The sequence below is a fragment of the Myotis lucifugus genome, unplaced genomic scaffold (genome assembly GCF_000147115.1).
Source record: "Myotis lucifugus unplaced genomic scaffold, Myoluc2.0 scaffold_197, whole genome shotgun sequence".
In the NCBI taxonomy this organism is placed as follows: Eukaryota; Metazoa; Chordata; class Mammalia; order Chiroptera; family Vespertilionidae; genus Myotis; species Myotis lucifugus.
Window position 1 is genome coordinate 1,079,166 of NW_005871245.1, and position 8,524 is coordinate 1,087,689.

Consider the following 8,524-nt stretch of genomic DNA (forward strand, 5'->3'; position numbering starts at 1 on the left):
CGCCCTCCTCGCAGATTGCTGCATGTATTCGTGTTGAGTTACTTCGGCGTCTGTACCCTTATTACAGAGGTTCCACCTGCCCCCCGCCCCCCCCGCTACGCCGGCTCTGGAAGTGCAAGGGACACGCTCCCCACAGGGAGCTCTAGACCAGGTCCCCCACCTGTACTCCGCAAGTACAGTGGGGGTGCATTTTGGAGACCCCAAATCGGGACGAGTGGACTAACAACCAGAAAGACCACTTGAAAACAGGGTTGGTTTATGGGAAAACAGGGTTTGTTTATGGGAAAACAGGGTTTGTTTGTGTGATAGGAACTGTACAGAGAAAAGAGATACTGCTCGTTCCTGTTCTCAAGAGGTTCTCTGTTGGAGAAACATGAGAAATCAGACCACCAACAGAGCTACGGCAAGGGTACGTCCAGGGGCATCTGGCTCAGCCTGGGACTTAAGAAATGCTTTCCATGTTGACGCGGAGAAGCCTCCCTTGTAATGACAGGGAGCGATGAGAGCCTAGGGTGGTGTGGGAAACATGTTATGAAGGTCTAACTGGAGCAGAGGTGCCTGCAGGAGTGACAGGGGAGAGCGCTGGAGCAGGAGGGCTGGGCCAGGGATGCACGGTCTGTGCCTAAGGAATGCAGCCTCTATTCCGAGGCAGTGGGGAACTGTGAAAGGATTTGACCACATGAGTAGGTTTTTGTTTTCCAACAGAATGGAGAATGGACTTGGGGGAAGCAAATCGAGTGAGGGAGACCGTTTGAACTGGATGTGAATTGGGGTTGGGGGCTGGAAAAGGAAAATAGGTACCAAGCGGACGACCCTCTCTTGTTAACACACTCATTCCCCACAGTGGGTACAAACAGTTCTTGAAGATTTCAGGTGTTCCCTGAGGTGACTTCTCTGGCCATTTGAATGTGGGGGCGGGGGGGGGGGGTGTTCCCAGGTCAGGGCAGTGACCTCTGCAGAAGGATATTTTCTCCATTTCATGTTGATTCTGACTCTGAAAGTCATTCTATCATAACCAGATAGATAAGATACTTTTGATGAGTATTTACCAACTGAATTTCTTTTTCTATGGAGTCCACCCCAAAGCACTCCCCATCTCGAGGGTCTCTTACCTCTTCAAGTTTACCTCTGCCTCCATCACGGACTCCTCCTTTGGATGATGTAGTACCCTGAAATTTCTCCAAGTTTAAGCTCTGGGATCTCTGATCTCTCTCTGCTGTCTTCCTCCAAGTTCTTACTCATTCACATGCTTAATGTAATTATAAAAATGATTATTATTATCACCTATTTTGTAAAACCTTTTACTTGGTTCACTGCAGAAACATTCCCACACATGTTATTTAGCACATTTGTTCCTCACAAAAACCTCGTGACAGTTGTAAAATGAGAAAAACGAGGTTCAAAGTGGTTAGGGACTTTCTCTGGAGTCATCCTACAAGTGGTAGAAGGGGGCAGAATTCTTGTTCAGGGCTGAGCTAGCACTTTTTGAAAGGGCAGTCCATCTGCCCTCCACTGGAAGTTTCAGCCCTTCAGCTCTACCCCTGTGACTCATCACCCATGGAACTAGACACCACCCCGACTTCATCTTTCCAGCCAAAGTTAAGGTTCTCTGAGAAATAGATTCAAACCTTAAATGCTTTGCCGGTTCCTCCCTCTCCTCTCTTCATGTTTCTATTTCTGCCCCTCTGAACAAAAGCACCATCCTCCTGGACTCTGCTCCTACCTCTCATTTCTTCCCCTCCATTTCATCCCACCAATATCCCGAGGTTAGTCTCCCTAAATCACAGCTGGGAGACCTTGCCCTGTTTAGAAATCTTTAAATATTTAGATGTTTTGGCCTGAGGACTGAAGGGTCCTGGGTTGGATTCTGGTCAAGGGCACATGCCTTGGTTGCAAGCTCGATCACTAGCCCCCATAGGGCTAGTGCAGGAGGCAACCAATGTATCATCGCTCTTTCTCTCTTTCTCTCTCCCCATCCGTTCCACTCTCTCTCTAAAAAATAATAAAAAAAAAATCAATGGGAAAATATCCTCAGGTGAGGATTACCAACAACAAATTAGATATTTCTTTGGTGCTGTGCTTGCAATACCAGGTGGTCACAAAATGTTCTTTAAGAAGCTCATTGTACTTATGAGACTGTAAGAAGCATTTATAAATATTAACTCATTGAATATCCTCATTCTTTTATTCCCCCCAATTTCATGAGGAAATTGAAGCAGAGATTAAGTGGCTCACCCAAGGTCACATGCACAGAAACTGTTGGTATCAGGATCCAAACCTAGGCAGCATGACTGCCTACGTGCAGAAAAAGGCCAGAAAAGCCTGTTTGGAGAGTGTAGACAGGTATATTGCAAGATGAAATCTAGCAGAAAGGGTGGGGCCTAGAATACCTGCTGACAGCTTTGCTTCAGCTCCACTTGCACATCGAGAGAAATGAATACAGGTATTTCCTGTTTAGCATTAGCTATCCAGCCCTATCCTGAGAAGTTGGTACGAATCATTAAGATCATCTTCCTCTGGTTGTAGGGAAAAGCGAACACTATACTGAGCCCCTACTTTCCAAAGACAGTATGTGGTAATGATACTGTTAGGTCGAAAGGGGGTCCAGGAGCTGATGCATGCCTCCGCCAGGCAGATGGTGACGTAGATACTGGGCCCTTCCTAGAATCCGTAACAGGCCAGTGCACCAGGTAAATGGTGACGCAGATACCGGTCCCGCCCTGGAATTCCTAACAGGTCAGCTACCAGCCAGATGATGACACCTGGAAACCGTGACGACCCCTGCTGCGGGAACTCGCACAGCTCATGCTCCCCCCGCCCTCACTGAACAGCTGTGTAAGAAAAGCGCCCCCCCTCCCTGTTGGTGCGGATCCACGTGCCCTGTCTTTGGGGTCCGTGGGCCGCCTGGGGACGCAGAATAAAGCCTTTCCTTTCTTCCTTTTCTGATTAACTGGACTCCATTTCCTACACCGCCTCTTGAGCCACCTAACCTAACAGATACCAAGATGAGAGGTCAGCACTGGGCTGGTCCTGGGGATAAACAGGATCCTGCCTTACATCTGGCTCGCTTCCAGGAAGCCTGCAGGGGGTTGATACTCTTGTGCAGGTTCCACTTCCAGTTGTGAATTTGGGCAATGGAGTTTTCCCATCTGAAACTGGGTTAGATTAATACCCATATCAGAGTTGTGAGGATTAATATATGCAAATACTTAGAACTAAGTATTGCAAGTGCAACTAGTCTAAGCAGACCATCTACATGTTGCTTTATCAGTTCAAAAAGCCAAAAAGCTGTGCTCTCCCCAATTTCGGCTACAGGAAATAACTCCCATTCCCAAATCTATTATCCTCTGGCCCTGAATACCATTTGTGAAACTCCATCTGGGCATTCCACACAATTTGGCCAAACCTACCACCCAAATCCCAAATACACTTTCCTTAAATCTGACCACAAAGGCCCCTAAATGGTTTAATGGCTATCTGAACCCCACGCACCAGGATCGACTCTACCTTCTAGATGGTCTCCATCCTTCAGGGCCTATTACATCCCATCCCTACAAGGCTGGCAGTCTGTACAAGGGCTTGACAAAGCTTCCATTGTGACCCAACCTCACATCATCCATGGCAGTGGTCTTCCAGGCTTAAGGGCTTGCTACTTGGACACCAGTTGTCTAGGTTTAACTAGCCTAACAGCAGTGGGATTTGTAACATTCATAACAAATCTTGTAGTTGCTAATGTAGGTGAAGCATTACCCATATTTTAAAATTTAACCAGTCATCCAACTGCGTAATGAAAATGAGATCTAGCCAGGGAAGCATATAAAGCTAAACACAAAGAGCACAAGACAAAAGCTTAGGGTCTTCAGGGCGCAACTAATCAATCAGGCATTAATCGCTATAGCACTCGATTATGGAACACTATCTTTGGCTGTCATCATACACTCCCATATGAAAAAAGAAACCACACTAATAAGTATATAGTCACCTTTATTATAATTCACAAATACATAAGGATCTTAAAAAACATTTAGACTTGCATGGGCTTCTGTTCATTCAGCTATGCAATTAGAAAACCAACTTTGAGGTTAAAAAAACAAAGTATCATTTTAGTTTCATTTTTTTGCATCACACATTCTGACAAGTTTTCTGGGTCTTTTCAAGGACCAATACTGTCTCAATAAAGCTGCCCAGCCCAAGCCAGTTTGGCTGTGAGTAGAGCGTAGGCTGAAGGGTCCCAGGTTTGATTCTGGTCAAGGACATGTACCTCGGATGCAACCAATAGATGTGTTTCTCTGGCCCTGACCAGTTTGGCTCAGTGGATAGAGCGTTGGCCTGTGGACTGAAGGGTCCTGGGTTCGATTCCGGTCAGGGGCATGTGCCTTGGTTGCGGGCAATATCCCCAGTGGGGGGGTGTGCAGGAGGCAGCTGATTGATGTTTCTTACTCTATCCCTCTCCCTTCCTCTCTGTAAAAAAATCAAAATATATTAAAAGAAAAATATACTCTGGTGAGGATTAAAAAAAAAAAAGCTGCCAATGCTCAGTGCCTTCTGTAATGACATAAATTTCAATGGGCCATGTGGCCAATGGAACATCCTATTAGTCTACCAGTTAATACAGATCTGGGAATGACAGAATTTGCATTTAATTTCCCTTACTCCCAAGGGCAGCCAGCTACTTATCCTCCAAAAACAGCCATCACTTTAGAGGAACCCAAAAAGCATTAACTGCCAAAATGGTGAGGTGGCTCCTCTTCTTTCCTAAATGAAAGCAGAAAAAAAATCTTTAGAATCATAGACTCTTAAATTTAAAAATTTCACATTTTAGCATGCTAGATGTTTCCTGCATGGTTTATCTCCTCAGTCATTGTCCACAGGACTCTGAGAAGCTGTAGGAATATGCAGGCGCAGACTCTAGGCCCGGCTTTCTCTCCAACGTTGTGGAAAGGGACTGTACATCATGGGGCAGAGCCCTATGCTCCCCTACGCCACCTGGACAGAGCCTGGGGAGAGTGACCTCCCAGGGTATCCACGTTGGGATCATCTGATAATCACAAACAGTAGTAATTACAGTACAGCTAGACAGCATCACCCCTCAAAACTTCTTAGATTTTTATTACATACTAGAGACCTGATGCACGAAACTCGTGCAAGAGTAGGCCTTCCTCCTTCGCGTGCGTGGCACTCCCCCCCCCCCAACCTTGGCTTAGTCCAAGGACGTCCGGTCTGATCAGCATATTATGCTTTTATTATTACAGATCACACTACATGCAGATGTTGGTTTAGTAACTGTTTTTAATCAATTTCAAACAAGTCATTACTATGTACTATTTCATGATTTACTTCATCAGTTATTCCTTGTTGAAGGCGTATGCAGACAAATATGCCCAGCTTCAACTCCAGTATCATGAAAAGGGTCTGTGCATGAGATCAAACCCTATCTCCTGTGGATGGACTGTAAGGGGCAAAACCGATAAGCCAAAAGCAATTCAGATTTACTTACCCAAATCAAGTTATTTAGAATCTTGATTGAAGGCTGCAAAACAAGGTAAAGAGCTTAATTCAGCAGTACAGTAAAGCTGGTTAAAGCAAAAAATTCACTTCTGATCAACCTATATCCAGATAGGACTCTAGAGCAGCAATTGTCAACCTTTTTCACCTCATGCAGCACAAATTACTAAAACTGCAGCACATAAAAAATAAGTATTTTACCGACCTGCCAAAACAGGTAATTTTTAAATATAGGTTTTTATCGATTTCAGGAAGAAATAGTAACATCAATGATAGAATCATGGATAGGCCGTCTCCTGCACGCGCCCACTCTCCCAACTGGCCATGTGCACTGACCCCCTGGTTCATGGGTCAATGCTCAACCACTGAGCCAGGCCAGGCCAGAGGTAGAATTTTAATTGATTCACACCAATTTCTGTGTTGGATGTTGATTTTAAATTTGACAATCCAAGGGAAAAGAGGTCAGTGCCCCTGACTAAATCGGCAGGTACTTGCAAGTTTTCAATTTCTTGCAGCACATCGGTTGAAAATCGCTGTTCTAGAGATGTTTCCTGCATGGTTTGTCTCCCCAGTCATCGTCCACAGGACTCTGAGAAGCTGTAGGAATATGCAGGCGCAGGCTCTAGGCCCGGCTTTCTCTCCAACGTTGTGGAAAGGGACCGTACATCACGGGGCAGAGCCCTCCGCTCCCCTACGCCACCTGGACAGAGCCCGGGGAGAGTGACCTCCCGGGGTATCCACGTTGTTCACTGCACTTAGATTCACAGACTGCGGTGCTAGAAATCCCACCCAGCGACAGCGATTTCCCAGGGATACCTAAATCCCCCCAAAGTCGTCAAAACTCGAGTTCAAGACTGGCCAGAAGTCCTGCCAGGAACCTAAATTCACTCAGCCGGGCGCCGCACACGCACATCTAGAAACAACAGCCGTCAGCACGCTCCCAAAGAAACGGCAACTGCAGAGCCTTTCAGACAGCAGTTAACCTTTCCATCTTTAAACCGATCATCGCCAGCCGTGAAATTACCCTAAATGTTACATTGGCAGCACTAAGAACCATCGGTTTCGAAATCAGGACTCACACGCGGGAGGGGCCAGGAATAAAATGTCCTGCGTGCAACTCCACCGAGGGCAACGCGGCTCCCGGGAGGCAGGGCAACAACTGGGCCGCGGGGCGGGGTGGCTGCATTCTCGGCGTCTCGGCGCGCAGGGTGCAGGTCGGCGCGAGCGCGCCCCGGTTATGCCGTCACCCGCGGGTCGCGAGCGCCCCGGCCCCGGCCGCCCCAGCCGCTCCGCGCGGAGTAAGCGTAGTTGGCACGGACGCCGCCGAAACCAGCCCTTCTAAATAGCACCGTTTCTACAGGAAAGCCGGGCTGGCGGGATCGAGCACTAGAGCTGAAGCTGACAAACCAGGCGGATACAGACACTTACCAGACACCATGAAGGCTGAGCGAAGCTCTCCCTCTAAAAGGCCGGGGGAACACAAGGCGTCCGTATTTATACCCTTTGAAGCGCGCGGATATGTCTACTGCGCCTGCGCCCCGCCATGCGCAGTCAGCGTATCGGAAATTCACTAGATTAAGCCCCACCCCCAGAGGATTCTCGCGATACGAGAGCCTTCACGCGCGACTTTGCTGGGGAATGTAAATTACAGAAGTTACGTATGTAGGCGGGTAAGTTTCCAATAGCAAAGTTACCGTTCTACCCTCGGTTCAGGCCGTCTGGGGAATGTGCTGTTAAACTCGTGAGAAAGAGCTTTGGTGTCATAACTATGCAAAGTAGAAAAAGACATCTAGAAAAACGCGAGAAGTCTAAAAAGTGGTTGAATCTGCCCTGTACACTGAAATAGACATTTGACAAATGCGTCGGTAAAGAAGACGAGTGCTCCTACGCGAATTGGTTAAACTTCAGAGTCTCTTATGCACAACTACGGGAATATACTGTTGAACTGTACACTTACAAATGGTTAAAATGGTAACTTTTATGTTAAGTACATTTTAACACATACGTCCCTAATCTAAAGACTTAGGCAAGTAAAGAATTCCGAAGATACATATTGCAGTAAAATGTTACAAATGTGATAGAATTTCGGATATGGTGTTAGGTGAATAAATGTTAAATTGACATAGAGCTCTCACAGCTGGACTCTAACGAGTAGAAACATTTATGGTGTTCCTTCTAGAAGGTGTTTGTGCTGGGTGGTTTACATACATCCTTTACTGTCACAGCAATTCTAAGACATGGGAATTATTACCCAAATTTTAAGATGCAAAACAGGACCAGAGCAGTGGTTCTCAAAGTGTGGTTGGTAGACCCCGGGGTCTCTGAGATTCTTTTGGGGGTCCTTGAGGCCAAAACTATTTCATAATACTTTCTTTGCCTTTTTCACCGTGTTGACTCTGCACTGATGTAAAATGAAATAGTGGGTAAACTTGGCTGGTGCCTCAGTATGTTTCAAGGCCTTGTCATCAAACTGTACTGGTAGTAGTGTTTTTCATCATCAAAGATATACAGTATTTTATTTTATTTTTTAAATATATTTTTATTGATTTCAGAGAGGAAGAGAGAGGGAGAGAGAGGTGGAAACATCAATGATGAGAGAGAATCATTGACTGGCTGCCTCCTGCATACCCCCTACTGGGGATTGAGCCCACAACCCAGGCATGTGCCCTTGACCGGAATTGAACCCGGGATCTTTCAGTCCACAGGCCGACACTCTATCCACTGAGCCAAACCAGCTAGGACAATATACAGTATTTTAGAAAAGTGATATTAACCTAAGAATGTCTTTGATGAAGCAATAATCATTAATTTTATTCTTGACTTTTGAGTACCTATCTTTTTTTTTTTTAAATATATTTTATTGATTTTTCACGGAGAGGAAAGGAGAGGGACAGAAAAGTTAGAAACATCAATCAGCCGCCTCCTGCACACCCCCCACCGGGGATGTGCCCGCAACCAAGGCACATGCCCTTGACCGGAATCGAACCTGGGACCCTTCAGTCCGCAGGCCGACGCTCTA

At 46.4% G+C, this 8,524-nt stretch overlaps 1 long non-coding RNA gene and 2 other non-coding genes across 3 annotated transcripts; all 3 read right to left on the reverse strand.

Annotated features, from left to right (window-relative positions):
- Positions 1-4,515: 4,515 nt before the first annotated feature.
- Positions 4,516-7,043, reverse strand: LOC106698566. Its single transcript, XR_001349905.2, has 3 exons — positions 6,934-7,043; positions 5,498-5,530; positions 4,516-4,755 (listed from the first exon to the last, which is right to left on the reverse strand). It is a non-coding gene; the product is annotated as an uncharacterized LOC106698566 (long non-coding RNA).
- On the reverse strand, positions 4,829-5,032 carry LOC111827663. The gene has a single exon (XR_002831309.1). It is a non-coding gene; the product is annotated as a small nucleolar RNA SNORA73 family (small nucleolar RNA).
- LOC111827651 lies at positions 6,048-6,251 on the reverse strand. The gene has a single exon (XR_002831298.1). It is a non-coding gene; the product is annotated as a small nucleolar RNA SNORA73 family (small nucleolar RNA).
- Positions 7,044-8,524: the final 1,481 nt, after the last annotated feature.